The sequence below is a fragment of the Elephas maximus genome, chromosome 16 (assembly GCF_024166365.1).
Source record: "Elephas maximus indicus isolate mEleMax1 chromosome 16, mEleMax1 primary haplotype, whole genome shotgun sequence".
Taxonomy (NCBI): domain Eukaryota; kingdom Metazoa; phylum Chordata; class Mammalia; order Proboscidea; family Elephantidae; genus Elephas; species Elephas maximus.
In genome coordinates, this window is record NC_064834.1 from 61704344 (window position 1) to 61719969 (window position 15626).

Consider the following 15626-nt stretch of genomic DNA (forward strand, 5'->3'; position numbering starts at 1 on the left):
GTTGGCTGGGGGATGTCACTGAAGACAGGTTGGGATTTCGTCCTTCTATGAATCTAGATGTTTCTAAAGGTTTTAATACCCACTGACGTTGAGTGGATTCCGACTCATATCGACCCTACAGGACAGAGTAGAACTGCCCCATAGAGTTTCCAAGAAGTGCCTGGTGGATTCAAACTGCCGACCTCTTGGGTAGCACCCGCAGCACTTAACCAGTACGCCACCAGGGTTTCCAAAGGGTTTAATAGGGGGAACAAAACAGCTTCTGCTTACAGCTTGGTTGGACTACCAGGGAGAATCAGAGATTCTCAGGGGTGAGCCTTCACAGTGTTGGGTCTTAAGGAAGTGGGGAGCTGCTGACCCATCTGGAGGCTCAGGAGAGAAAAATCTCATGACCTCTTTAAAAACTCCTAGCTTTGCTACAGTGATAGTTCAGTGGTAGAATTCTTGCCTTCCATGCAAGAGACCTGGTTCAACTCCTGGCCAATGTACCTCGTGCACAGCCACCACCCATCTGTCAGTGGAGGCTTGTGTGTTGCTTTGATGCTGAACAGGTTATTAGCAGAACTTCCAGACTAAGACTAGGAAGAAAGGCCTGGAAATCTGCTTGCCAAAATCAGCCAGTGGAAACCCATGGATCACAATGGCTTGATCTGCAACCGATCATGGGGTGATGCAGAACTGGGCAGCATTTTGTTCTGTCGTGCATGGGGTTGGGCTGATTTGCTGGCAGCTAAAAAGAAGAAGCCTTGGTACCTTGTGCTCACCAGTTTTCCTAGTGACTGAACTCAGACTGTCCTGCACCAGGCCATTTCTGGTGGTTTCATCCCCAGTGAAGATGAAAACTTTGTAGTCATTGCCATGGTGGAAATACAGGGCCCAAGCTGACTTGAGTCCTGGCCCTGGCACCTGTTAGCCCTATGACTTCCTAAGTCTCTACTTCCTCTGGGTAATGATATTAATCACTTCCCAGGGTTGTTTCAAGGTTAAGGTAATTGCTGGTGAAGGCACTTAGTCTGTTGTAAAGCACTGAATCTTGTTTGTTTTTGCAATCTGTGCTCTGGACAACAACCCTCCAAATTTCAGTGGCTCTTAAGTTCTTAACCATTTCTTGTACCAAAACAAGGCCCATCTCCTGGACCCAGTTGGCTGGTCCTTTGAGTGGCCTGAAACCTTCTGTGGATGCTTCCTTCTTTTTTGCAATGCTCCTAAGTCAATGGGGAGGGGTCAGGCAGCCTAAGTCCAGAGGGCAAAATGTGCAGGGAGGCTGTAATTACTGGGAGCAGATTGTAGATCTGAGTAAAGTTCCTGTGTACCTGTTGCTGTTGCTCCCTCCCTCCCTGACCTACATGGCCATCCTTGGGCTGAGCTCAGTCCTCTTGTTCTTAACCATGAGGGATGGGGAACATCCTTCCCTGCACTGCTGGCTCTGCCCCAGCTGCCTAAAGCAGTGAGTGGGCCTCAAGCTCGTCCTGCTGCCCTAAGATCAGGAACTAGGCTGCCTGGGGGTGCCCCTGGTGCCTGGTCCCAGCGTGTTGTTCCACGCTGCACAATTCTTGGAGATACCGTCCACGTTGTATTCTCTAAGATGGTACCTCTTAGAGTTGTGCAATGCCATCACCTGCCAGGGAGTCCCCTAAGTTGCAGCTGGCCCCCCATGTCTGGGTATCCGCCAGTTTTCATTTGTTCTCTGGTGTTCCTGTAGGACCTAGAGTCTGGTTCTGAGCCTGAGCCCTGACAATCAGACCCACTCTCTGTGCCTACCCCTTCCCCCAGGGATCAGCCCCGAGCTGCCTGTGGCCTGACTGACCTGCCGAGACACTGGTACTCTCCACACAATCCCCTGTGAGGCCAGGCCACTGGGATAACAGGTTTGGCCCCCATCTGGCCCAAGACCTCTGTGCACCCCTGAACATCAATAGCAACTGCTGGGTGTCCACCCAGACAGTGGTGGGACTTCTGGACTCACCCTCAACAGCTCGCAATTCTCCTTTCCCACCATGCTGGCCCTACAAAGGAGCCTGTCCCAAGTGGAATTCCAAGCGTGTTAGAGGAGGATGGCCCCAGAGACCTCCAAGTCCTGGTCCTTCCTTTTGCAGGTGAGAAAACCAAGGCCCAGAGATGGGAAGTGTCCTGCCTAAGGCATACAGCGTAATAGTATAAGGTGAAGACTAGACTTTGGCACTCAGCAAGGTTGGCAAATCAACAATTCTCATGCGTAAACATGCATCAGAATCACCTGGGGAGCATGTTAGAAATGAAGATTCCTGTCACCTTCCCTTGGAAATTCTAGCTAAGTCATGGGTAAACCCCCACAAAAAACCAAACCAGTTGCCATTAAGTTGATTCTGACTCACAGTGACCCTATAAGAAAAAGTAGAACTGCCCTATAGGGTTTCTGAGGAGCAGCACGTGGATTTGAATTACTGACCTTTTGATTAGCAGCCAAGCTCTTAACCACTATGCCACCAGGGCTCCCAAGGGTAGGGCCCAGGAATTTGCATTTTAGCAAGATTCACAGGTGATTCAATGCAGGAAGAGTCCACTGATCACACTTTGAAAAACACCACCCTAGATGTCAACCAGGGACTGCCCCAGTGACTCCTAGAATAGAAGGGGCATTTATCTTATTGAAGCAAGGGTCGGAGAGATGTGAATGAAGACCATTCAGAATAGGGGAAACTCCAGCTGAAAGGGGCTTGAGGGTGGGGGACAGAGAGGAGGAGACTAGCCTGGCCATGACAGGAGGAGGTGGTGAGAGCTGGTGGGGAGGGGCGTTATCAGACTGGCTGTGGGCCACGTATCAGGAATTTTTTTCAGTTGGATTCGTAATTACTGGGCTTAGGCGTAAGTCAGTTTTCCATGCTCTCTTTAGCCTGGCTAATGGCTGAAAGCACGTGGTTATTAAGAGATTCGAGATCTGGTGATAGCTCTGCCCCTGAGGACAGAGAAGTGTGCAGTCAGCAGTCCATTTGGGCAAATTGGAGTGACTGGGGACTGGGCATCCCCTAGGGCTATGTCACTGCCAGCGAGGAGCCCTGGGGTTCACATACACTCCCTCCGACCCTCTGAGAGCCACCGTTAACACAATATCAGTCCTGTTCTGGACTGAGCCCATCCACACACCACATTCTGTACTCTGTAGAGACATTGCCTAATGGACTGCTCACAATGCTAAGAGACAGGTACTGTTGTTCTCCCCATTTCATAGATAGGGAGAATGAGGCTCAGAGAGACAAGGTGGTTTGTCCAGGATCAGACACCCAGGAAGCGGCAGAGTTGGGATTCACACCAGGTCTGCATGACTCTCAAGCCACGCTCACAACCATTCTTCTCCACTGCATCAGGGCTGGTGTCTTCTCTTGTTTCTGTGTCTCCCTAAAGCCTCAAAAACCTGGGTCTGCCAGGAGCAGCGGCTGGGATAGATTGGACAGCCTAATTTAGTGTATGCTTCAGGTGCTTATGACGGACATCCTGATTGTTAATTTCCTGAAGCTGACCTTCCCAATACCTCCTAGATAGCAGATAAAGAAAGGTCCCCACTCACAGCATGGCAGGAAGACAGGCAGGAAGGCCAAAGGGAGGCAAAGAAACCCTGTTTCTTCCTTCTCACTCTGGAGAGTTTGCCAGGGCAGCTGGCTCTTGGGGAACAAGAGAGGGAGGTTGCCCATTCCTTAATGCCCTCCGGCTGCAGGGGAGGAGAGGAAAGCACCCCACTCTTTGCTCTCGGGGAACATGGGGGCCCAAAGGGTGTGACCTAAAGGGGATTTCCCAAGGCTTTGCACTTTTGACCTCTCCTTCCTGAGTGAAACTTCATTGTTTGTTTACCTACCATCCCTTCCTAACAAAGACTTGAAATGTACAAAACAGGCCATGTGTGACCAGATTAAGCAAAAGAAAAATTTTGAGTACTGGGGAAAGGAAGACGTGGCAAGTACGTGAGCCATAAAAGCTGACAGAGTGGTAATGAATAAGCGTGAGATGATTGGGAGCCTCGGCAAAAAGGGGAAACATGCTTTGTTTTATAGCTCTCCTTGTTAGAGTGGAGAGGGCATTTCAGTTTATCTGGAGGAAATTGTTCTTTCTGACTATATTCTAGAAGAATTCTCCTGTGGCACACAATGTGAGTAAAGGCACTGAGCAAGACATGGAGAAAATTCTTAGGTAGGTAGCTGACAGCCTAAGGATGGAGAAAAACATGAGGTTGGCTCCTGGTCTGTGTTATGTGATTCCTGATGTCAGGGCAACACCTCCCAGGGGCCAAAGACCTGACCCTTGGTCACACCTGGCCAGCCCACCCAAGGTTGAGCTGCTTTGAATTTGTGGAGTTTTGTTTTGTTTTCATACTCTGTTTTTCAAATTTCTATTTAGCTGAGCTTCTGGGAACCAGTGTCCATAAGGCAAGGAAGAGGCCACTGTTGTCTCTACCACCTGACTACTCTGCCACAGCCACCTGACAGCAGAGAGCTCTGGGTGGGGACTATCCCATCTACAGGATGAGAAAATGCCTTACTCTCTGAGGCTCCCCCAAAGGGACTATGCAGCCAGGAGGGAACCCCATCTGACTGAGAAGTGCTGGCTCCCTCGGGCTGGGCTTGGGCACTGCCTCTCAAACTTGTGCAGTGGCCCTGAGGAGGAGGGGTGCAGAGAAGATGCCTATTTTTCCATGAGATCTCTTGCCCTCACCATCTGCAAATTCAGGAGAGAACTTTCTGACTCAGGGGCTGGGTCTTTGTGCTGGGAATCAGGATCCTTGAATTCCTGGGTCAAATCCACAAGGAACTCGCTCTGAAGCTCGGGCCCACATCCACCTCCCACCACCTCAGTATTCCTGTGTGTGCATCCTGTGTGCACTTTGTGCTCTCCTAGGGTGGTTGCAGCAAAAGTAAGACACAATGGAGATGCAGTATCAGTCAGAAGGGGTGGTAGTTGCTCCTCTCCCTGGACCCTCCCATCGCCCCAGTGTTATATACCATAGCCCTGTTGGGAAATATGGTCCCTGTTACCATCCTCCTACCCTTGCCCAGGGGGAGTCCACCATCTGCGGAGAACAAGCCCCACTGAGGGGCAAAGAAAGGTGTACCCAGAGGGCAGGCTTTCTCAGGGGTGCCACTACACCTGGTCCATATGGCTTTCATATGCCTTAGCCTGACTCTCAGCTGACCCTACTTAGCCCCTGCCTCATCTCAGTGCTTTCTGCACCCCCACAGCCTCCACCTGTGGTTCAGCCACACTCAATGCCTCATCAGTCCCCAAACAGGCCCTTCTCAGCTCCTTGATTTTGCATGTAGTTTTATCACTGCCTAGAGTGCCCTTCCCTTTTCTCTCTACTTGAAAACCATGACTTTCTTTAACATTTTAGTTAAGTGTCACCTCCTATGGAAAGCCTTCCTTGACCCTACCTGTCCTCCCCTCCAGCTGTTACTGCTCTCCCAGTATGTCCCAGAGACAGTTTGTACCCCCCAATACTCACATAGAGGCCCCCCTCTACAGCCCTTATCGTGTTGCCTTGTGATCACTTGCAGGTTTGTCTCTTCATTAGCCATTGAGTCAACAAGGACAGAGAGCGTGTCCTGCTCCCCTTGTGCCCACCACAGAGCAGGTACTCGTGAATGTTAGTTGAATGACTAAGCAACCCCCCTTGTCCATTCTTGGGATTGGCTAGAGCAACAGAGGCCTGAGCCCCAGGTCTCTGCCCAGCTGACTGGCTGGTAGGAGCAGGGTGTGTCCTAGGAACAGTGCCAGAGAGCACCCCCCGCCACCTTGGCCGTGGCCAGCCTTCCCTCCTCAGCAACCCCTACCCAGGCCTGGAGGCACCTCTGGCAGTTGGTGACACAAACCCTGCTTGTGTTGCCCAAAGCCCAGCCTTTTAACAGCCGGATTCTGCTGTAGCCACAGAGCCAGGCCTCCTCTGAGGCCTCATCTCTGTTCCCCCAGGGCTGTCCTCTCCCCAAACCTGTCTGTCCTCACTGTGTATTCCCAGCTAGCCAGGCCCACCCAGTTCTCATGGATCTTCCCAGGCAGAGCTGGGAACAAAGCAGGGTTTATGACAGTTGTGTCAACACTGAGTAGATGGCCCCAGTTCACCCTGCACCCAGTAAACCACACCTCGCTGCCTGATGTCCACACCTAATCAACTCCTTCTGAAGACCCAGGAGTGCCAGGAAGCTCCTGGCACCCTCCTCTCCTAGAGTCTAGAAAGCACTGGGGGACTTGGCCAGTGAGTGGAGATTTCACAGCCCCGGAAGAGAGCGACCTTGGTCTAGATTGATTAGGCTGCCTAGATGATTCATAATTAAACATGGCCTGTTCCCAGCCACACATGCACCCTGCAGCGGCTGAGAGAGAGGGCCCAGATCCCAAAGCCTCCAGGGAAATAGGTCTCTTAAGAGTCTCAGCGTTCCTTCCCACCCACCCAAAGTCCTCTAAGCCCACCTTCTAAATAAAGCCTTCCCTGACTTTTTCCCATGGGCTCAGAGCTCTGAGAAGCCTTGGGTAATTCCTTGAGTGCAGCCAGCCTTGGCGGCAGCTCTGTACTACAATTTGCAGATCAGATTGGACTTCAGTTGCACTCGTGTTGATGCACGATTTCCTCAGGTCCATTGTGAGTTCCTCCTGAGCATGGCCTCTCCCCTTTCTTATTTATACTCCCACTGCCCAGCAAAGGGCAAGGTACAGTCGGCATGCCCAGTGCCATCTTTCTGCCTGACTCCTGGCATGGAAACAGCTTTCAGCTCAAAGAGGTGGGAACTGGTTAGCCAGGCTGTAGCCCATCATCAGGGACATCTGAAGTCCTCTCAAGGGGCTTCCTTCTGTCACAAGAACCCTGAGACCCTGCTGGTTGCTGGGCACTTAAGGACTCAAATACCAGGGCACAACTAGGTGGCCAAAGTGCACCTAACTCCCTCTGCAGATCCATCCTCTCCAGCTTCTCCCTTATTTTCTCTGAGGCCCTAGGGAAGCACATGTCCTCCTCAGAGGCTACCCTCCCACCCCACCCCCAATTAATCAACCAATATTGATACATTATTATCAACAAAAAGCCCCCCAACCAAATGCAGAACAGAATTTCAAATTCTCATGGAATCCAGACTTTCTGGAGCCATTGAGGTTGGTTGAACCCCTGAAACTATTGCCCTGAGATAATCTTTAAACCTTAAACTAAAAATATCCCCTGAAGTCTTCTTTAAACCAGACAATAGTTTAGCTCAATTAGTAAAGAATGTCAACCTTGAGTAGACTAGATGGTTAAGAACTATCTACAGTAAAACCTGCGAAAGCTGGAACCTGTGTAAGCCAGAAACCTGTCAGAGAAGAAAACTCCAGTATTTTCCAATAAAACGAGTAATAGAAAAGAGGTAAGACTGCTTCCTGTCAAAGGTGGAAAACTTATGAGACCTGGAAAAACAATGCAGTCCTGTTGAGTTCCAGCTGTCACAGGCTTCGCTGATGTGGGATCAAATTGACAATAGCAACTCAGAAAGATTAGACAAACAGGCCTATAAAACAAAAAATAACACGTGAGGAACCTGCTTCTTAGTTCAACCAAATATACGAGACCAGATGGGCAACTCCTGTCTATAAGCAAGACGAGAAGGCAGGAAGGGATAGAAACTGGATGAATGGGCACAGGGAGCCCCGGGTGGAAAGGGGGAGTGTGCTGTCACATTATGGGAATTGCAACCAATGTCACAAAACAATCTGTGTATAAATTTCTGAATGAGAAATTGAGCTGTAAACTTTCACCTAAAGCAAGATTATATATAAAGAAAGATTAGATAGGAAACTCAGGGGCCAGTGAGTTTATGCTAATGGGAGAGGAACAATTTGGAAAAGAAGGATGAGACTGGTTGTACAACTTGAAAACTGTAATCAATAGCACTGAATTGTACGTGTAGAAATGGTTGAATTGTACATGATCTGCTATGCGTATTCTCAGCAACAACAAAAAAATGTCTTTCAGCCCCCTTCCACCTCCTCCAAGCTCCTTCTGAATCCAACATCTATTATCCAGTAGAGACCATTTTTTTTACCATGTACTCCAGCCTTTTGCAGTTAGTTTTAATTTGGGGAGGTTGGGAAGGGGTAGGGTCTATTGTTGCCCCTCTACTCTGGGATGAAACAAGTCCCCCAGCTCTCTGCACCCTAGTCTTCCCATCTGTGAGTCAACCTAGCCAGCACTGGGGAGTCGGGTTCCTGTCCTGCCCCTTCCGCTCATTTGCTGGGTGACCTGAGTGGGTCACTTCCCTCTCCGTTCCCCTTCATCCCTTAACAGGAGGCAATCATCCTGGCCCAGCCCCCATCCCTCCTGGTAGGACGGAAAGGCCTCAGCCTGGTGTTTAAGTGCAAGCGTGTTCAGGCATGTGTGTATGCGTGCGTGTACATGTGTATGAAGCTCCTGGAGAGGAGAGGTCACAGTTGAAGTTTGTAAAATCTGAACTTTCCCAAGATTCCCTGTCCAAGGTTGAATTCCCATCCTGCACCTTGCTGCAACCCACCTCTGTTTTAACCTGCATTGTGAGCTGCTTGTTACTCTTATTCCTGGCCCAAGAATTATTCTTGTGGGACCATCCCTAGCCTATTCTAACTGTAGAACATGTCCCGCTTGTCAAGTAGAGCAAGTCTATCAGTGGGTTGGGGAAGAACAGAGGAGTGGAGCTGGAAGATTTCCATGGAAGGTGGCCAAGATTGATACCCGGAGAGAAAAGAGGGAGAGCAGGAGAGAGAGGAAGACAGAGAATGCTCCCTCTCTGAGGAAGATGCCAGGGAGGTTGTGTTGCTTTTTTGGTGGAGAGTAGACAGTTAGGGATGGAGAAAGGGAGGCTTCTGGGCAGCTGTGGGGTGTTAGAGAGTTAGAAGCGAAAAGAAATAGAAGTTGGGACTTAAGGACATGTGGCTATGGATTACAAATTTGATCTCATTTAATGTTCTTTGAGAGACCCAACTATTTCTCACTTAATCTCAGACAGCATCAATTGTAAATTTTATCTTTATTTTTTATACAACTAGGAAAGAAAAAACACTGCCAATTAAACTCTAACACAATGTTTCTTTATCAAATTATTTGTTAGAGGTATCCTGATTTCAGGAAAGTCAAAATGTAAAAAAATTGTGTGTATTAAAATATGTGAGTATAGTATTTTTACTTTAGATTCTTTAAAATGCAACAAAAGGCTGGAACTGGACTGTGTGGGGTTCTTGAATTTATTCTGACTACAGTTGTGTAGGAGCCCTGATGGCACAGTGGTTTAGAGCTCAGCTGCTAACCAAAAGGCTGGCAGTTCAAATCCAACAACAGCTCCTTGGAAACCCTGTGGGGTGGCTCTACTTTGTCCTGTAGGATCACTATGTGTCAGAATCGACTCAATGGCAATGGGTTGGTTTTGGGTTTTTTGGTATGGTTGTGTATATGTCAGTTCTCACCCCTACCCTCCCTCCTCTAGCCTCTCCTAGGAAGGAACATTGGCTCATTCACCTTTGTACCCTCTACGACCCCTAGTACTTGTGCCTGGAATATTAGGAACTCGTTTACTCAGATTTTATGGAGCGATCACATGTTCTCACGAGGCTGCAGTCAGGTCCTCTCTAAAAGCCTTTAAACTTTTTTTTTTTTTTTTCATTTTAATGACAATCTGAAAGATAGATAAGCAGACTGGCGCATGCAAGCATACACACACACCACAGTCTGGACATCTGGATGGTCAGATGACTTGGTTTCAGTCCCCCTGTGTATGTCTGGGTTTATGATGGTGTCAGTGCCAATAGTGGACCAATTGCTCTGATTATCCCAGGCTCTCGAGGCAAGTATAGAGGGGGACTTAACACACAAAGAATGCTTGTGCATGCTGAAGGGGAAAAAAAGTTTTTGTAGCGGTTTTAAGAAAGGAACGTGGTAGTAATTGAGAACACAGGGACAGATCAGATTGCCTACATAGGAAAAAGAAGGTTTTATAGCAGAGTCCCCAAAGACTACCACTGTTTAAGGGATGCGGAAAGGAGTCGGAGAAACTGCACCCAGAGATCTAGAAGGAAATCTGGCGGAGTGTAATGTCCTGGAGTCCCAAGGAAGACTATTTCAAGGGAAAGGGGTTGGTCACTAGAGTTGAATTCTCTTGATAGGTCATGTTATTGAGTGCTTCAGTTATTCTGAGCACAAGTAGAAGACACAGAGTGTTAAATGATAAATGTGGAAGAGCCTAGACAGGTAGAATTGCATTAGAGCGAATTCCATTGTAGAACTATAATGCCCGGTTTAATTTCCATTGACCTATGGATGGTCTAGACAATCATTGACCATCCCTGACCTGATGATTCATTAGATTACATTTTTTAAGTCAAGCCTGACCAAGATAGGAAATATATAGTCACAGCTCCACCATTATTGAAAAGAACCACAGAACACACCCATCCCTCAAACACACACACACACACACACACATGCTATTTGACCAAACCTGAGGTCTGGTTGCCTGGTCCTGCCTGCTGGGCTCAGAGTTTCTGTGCTCCCAAATCAACTGTAGGACCTGGTGCCCTCAGAGGCTTGCCTGGGAACTTTCTCCTCAAGTTTGATTTGTTCTCCTGACTGTTGTTGGCCTCAGATTCACTTAGGAACAGGCCCAGGCTCATAGCCTAGGCACTCACCCTATTGAATTGTAACCAGTCACCATTGAGTTGATTCTGACTCATGGTGACCCAATGTGTATCAGAGCAGAACTGTACTCCATGAGGTTTTCAGTGACTGATTTTTCCAAAATGGATCACCAGGCCTTTCTTCTGAGGTGCCTCTGGGTAGACTCAAACCTCCAACCTTTTGATTAGCAGTTGAGCACTTAACCATTGTGCCACCAGGGCGCTTTTTTATTATAATTACATAGATATTATTCACTAATAAGCTAAGTAGGAAACTATTATCATGTTGCTTTTCTTACACTTTTTTTTTTTTCTTTTGAGTCAATAATTATCTCTTTTTGTTGTTGTTAGTTTCCTTGAACCCATGGATAGGTCTTTCCACAGCTCTGTAAATAGAATTTTCCATGGGGTCAGATAATCTCTCAGTGTCATTTTTTTTTTTCCCCTGAGGGCTTCCCTCCAGGACTCTTTTCCCTACCTCCTGCCCCTTCATCCAGGTCCGTTGGGAACCAGTTGCCCTCCAGACTTGCCACACAGCTGTTGTTCTTAGACTACTGTTGCCTCATCCTAATGATACTCTGGGGCTCTCTCCTGAGTTGAATCCCCAGTTTCCCAGAGCCCGTGCCTTTTTCTTTGTTCACTGTTTTGTCAGTAGAGAACATATTCAAATAATTCTGGAAAAGCTTGGGAGGTAGTACGTTTGAGGCTTCGCAACCTTGAAATGACTTTATTCTAACCTCAGACTTGATCAGGAGTCTGGCCAGGTAGAGACTTCTGGGCAGAAAACCATTTTCACTCGAACATTGAAAGCATTGCTGCTTTGTCTTCTAGCTCCCAACGTTGCTTTTGAGAACTCCCAGGCCAGTCTTATAACTGTTCCTTTGTATATGACCTGATTTTTCTCTCCAGAAGTTTTCAGTGTCCTTTTTATATCCCCACAGTTTTAAATGTCACCATATTGTACTTTAGTGTTTTTTGTAAATTCACTCTACTGGTTTCTTTTCTGCCTGAGACTCCTGTGAACATTGTGCTTTGACTTCCTGGCCACCTTCCCTGAGGCTACCTCTGAGACATGGTCAGTTTGGGCAGCTGCTGAGCTCTCTCCATTCTGGCCTGTTCTGTGGAAGGGCCTCCGGCACGGAGCTGAAGAGTTGCCATGGGAGCACTGTGCTGCCCAGGCTCTGTCTCTGGAATTACTGAGGTCAATGCCTCGCACAACTCCAGGGTGCCATGGATGTGGCAGCCTGTGTGAGTGATCCCTCTGGAGTTGTTCAGTGCACAACCTACACAACCATACACAGTGGTCCTGAGAAGTGTGTCCCCCAAATTAGGTTCCATGGGCCACAAAATGCAGCTCCTATAAAAGACATCATAGTTAAATAAGGTTGGGGTTGCTGCATTCTATATATCCCTCCCTGACTTCGTTTCCTAGGGCTTCCATAATAAAATACCACCAACTGGTAAAGAGCTGAAATTGATTTTCTCACAGTTCTGGAAGCTAAAAGTCCAAATCAGGGTCTTGGTGTGTCAATTCCTTCTGTGGGCCTCTGTCCTACTTTCCGGTGGCTGCCAGCAATCCTTAGCTTTTTTGCTGCTGATAGATGGATCTGTCTCCGTTGTCACATGGTGTCTATATTCCCCCTGTGTGCTGCTGTCTTTTTATAAGACACTACTCAGAAGGAATTAGAATGAGGACCCACCCTATTCCGGTATGATTTCGTTTGCCCAACTGATGATAAAAGAAAAACCCTATTTCCCTAAACGAGGTTACAATCACAGGTACAGAGGTTCTCAATGGAATGGAAGTCTGTACACTAAAGGTTCTGAGGTCATATGGTAAAGCAACCTTACTGACTTTATTTAATCTCGTCTTTCTTCAACTAATTTACAATGCAATCATTATAATTCCAGGAATATTACATAATATCTCATGGAATACTGGGCTTTAGCAAATGCAGCTGAATAGTCCTGTAAACTCCATGAGAGCAGGGACTATGTCTGCCTAATCTTCTGCAGTATGCCCAGGGCCTAATACAGTGCCTGGCACATAATCAAACCAAAAACCAAATCCACGGCCGTCGAGTCGATTCCGACTCTTAGCGACCCTATAGGACAGAGTAGAACTGCCCGATAGAGTTCCCAAGGAGCTCCTGGTGGATTCGAACTGCTGACCTCTTGGTTAGCAGCCATAGCACTTAACCACTATGCCACTAGAGCTTCACTGGCACATAATGTATCCTTAATAAATAATTTGTGGAATGAACTAATAAGTGAATGAATGAGGGATGCTTTCACAAATCCCTGATTTCTTCAATACACTTTGTTTTTATGAAAATTGAGCTCCTTCTAGTGCTTTATTTAGGTCCTTTGGCCAGCTTCAAATTGTATGCCATGGTCAGCTGTCTTGCCAACACGACGTGTTTTTCAGGATGCAACAGGGTTTTAGGCATTTTACTTTGTTCCGTCTGTGCACAGGACTAGGCAAGCACAACTGTTTCCCATTAATTCAGCCCCCCGAGGCCTGCCTTCTCTCTGTGGTTTGGGCTGGAGAAGCAGCACAAGTAAGCCCTTCCCAGCAGTCTTCAAGTGGTTGGCAAAGAGCTAACTCTAGTCTTGGAAAAGGGAGGGCCTGCAGCAACTCGGACTCCACACGATTCTGGGCAGTTGGGCAATAACGAAGGCCCCGGGAGCCCTTCTCCAGGAGTGTCAGGCTCATCCTGTTTCCTTCCTTAAAAAGAAAGGGGCACCAGAAAGGGAGGAACAGAATCTTGGAGACCCCGAGGTTTTAGAAAGCGTAGGATTTGGAGGAGTGAGGCTAGAAAATGAGAACATCCTCCTCAAACATCCTACTCTCTACTATCTCGGGTGCTATGGTTGGTAAGTTACAGCCCGCGGGCACCTGTTTTTGTATGACCTGCAAAAGAAATATAGTATTTCATGACATGTGAAAATTATATGAATGTCAACTTTCATTTTCAAAGATGAAAATGTAAAATCTCATTACACATCAGCATTAACGGGTGAACATTGGCAATGGATTTTGATGACGGGGATGTTAACTTTGAGCATCAATTAGGCTAAATGTTATTCCCCCAAAATGAATTCCATTCTTCTCATTTGTAAATCTGTATTACACAAAATTGTAGTTGCTATATTTTCATTATATTTTATAATATCTTTTGAATTTCACCAATAAAAATGTTGAAGGAATTTGTTTTCTCTCTTGCTATATAAACTCAAGGTGACCCCATATGTGTTAGGGTAGAACTGTGCTCTATAGGGTTTTCAATGGCTCATTTTTTGGAAGTAGATTGCCAGGACTTTCTTCCTAGGTGTCCTGAGTGGACTCAAACCTCCAAAAGGTCAGCAGTTTGAATCCACCAGGTGCTCCTTGGCAACTCTGTGGAGCACAGCTCTTCTCTGTCCTGTAGGGTCACTACGAGTCAGAATCGGCTTGATGGCAATTTTTTTTTTTTTTTTTTTTGGTTTACTCAATTGGGTTATCTGCTATGTTATAATGATTTATGTTGTCATATGTGACAAGGGAGAAGGGAGTCTAAGAAGATTCATCCAGTATTCATTTAATCAACAGGTACTTGTGGGAGCCTCCTATGAACTAGGCTCTGAGTGTACAAATGGTGGACAAAGCAGACATGGACCCTGCCCTCAGGGAGCTTACGGTCCAGAGACTGGTCAGTGGGAATCCACCAGCCTACATGTACATATCTATTGGATGACCAATCAAAGCGACTCCTGTCAGTTTTTAAATGTGTTGGGTTGTCAGTGGATCACCTTGGCCAGGGTAGTGGCAGGCCATGGTTGCCTAGAAGCTTTCTGTCTGGGAAGTTCTGGAAGGGTGTATAAGGAAGGTAGATCAGGTGAGCACCACGAGACCAGCAGCGAAGCCAAGTGAAGGAAAGCCAACCAGAATGAGGCTGCTTTGTCATATTGGTTCAGGCAGAAGTCCAGGAAGTTAGACTGGGCAGCACCAGCACCTGAAACACAAGGAGGAGAGCACCATCCCAGAGCAAAATTGCTTGTGGTAAGACCCCTTTTGGAGCCCTGGTGGCACAGTGGTTAAGAGCCCAGGCTGCTAACCAAAAGGTTGGCAGTTTGAATCCACCAGCTGCTCCTTGGAAACCCTATGGGACAGCTCTACTCTTTCCTGTAGGGTTGCCATGAGTCAGAATCGACTTGACAGCGACGGGTTTAAGACACCTTTTACAGTCTTGGTGGAGTGTGGCCAAGCAAGAGTCTTAGCCTCTATGGACACAAGGGCCTCTGAGTATAGTAGCAAGGGCACAGGAGTATCCTCTCAGGGGGCTAAGTAGTTCACTGACTTTGTTTTTTTAACTCAGGAATTTCTCTTTTCTTATGGCTACTGCCTTCAGAGGAATCCACAGAGATCTCCTTTGGGCCACAGGCACATCATCTTCCTCACACCCCACAACTGAGAAATGGTGCAAAGAAGGAACCGAGGAGTGTTCCAGTCTGCTGAAGCCATGAGACCTTTGGTCTGAAGCAGTGTCAGTTGATGGCCTGGTCTATCCTCTGTGCGCAGGTTGGCAGGTAGCAAACCTAGTCTAGACTGTGTGATCTTAAAGAGTAAAGCACTCCAGAGAGGCCATCTCAGTGTCCCAGTGACCACCCCAGCACCTCACATGAGTTTCTGAGGCTCCACGGACAGGGCCAAAGGTTAGAGCCAGAATGCCTTCCTAGGACATCTCTGCAGCTCACCTTTGCCCCTCTGCTGCGAGAAACCACCAGAGAAATGGCTGAAGACTAGCCATAAACTTAATCCTGTCTGTCTGGTCCTTAGGAGCCTAGGTAGACTCCTGTAAGGTATTCTTGCTAACCCCGCACCCTAGGAGCAGCTTGGAAAAGTGGAAAGAAATAGGGGCTTTGGGGCCAGATGAACTTCACCTAGCGTGCTGGCTCTGCATTCTCTAGCAGCGTTGTTATTTGACCTTGACAAGTGACAGCTTCCATAAACCTCAGCA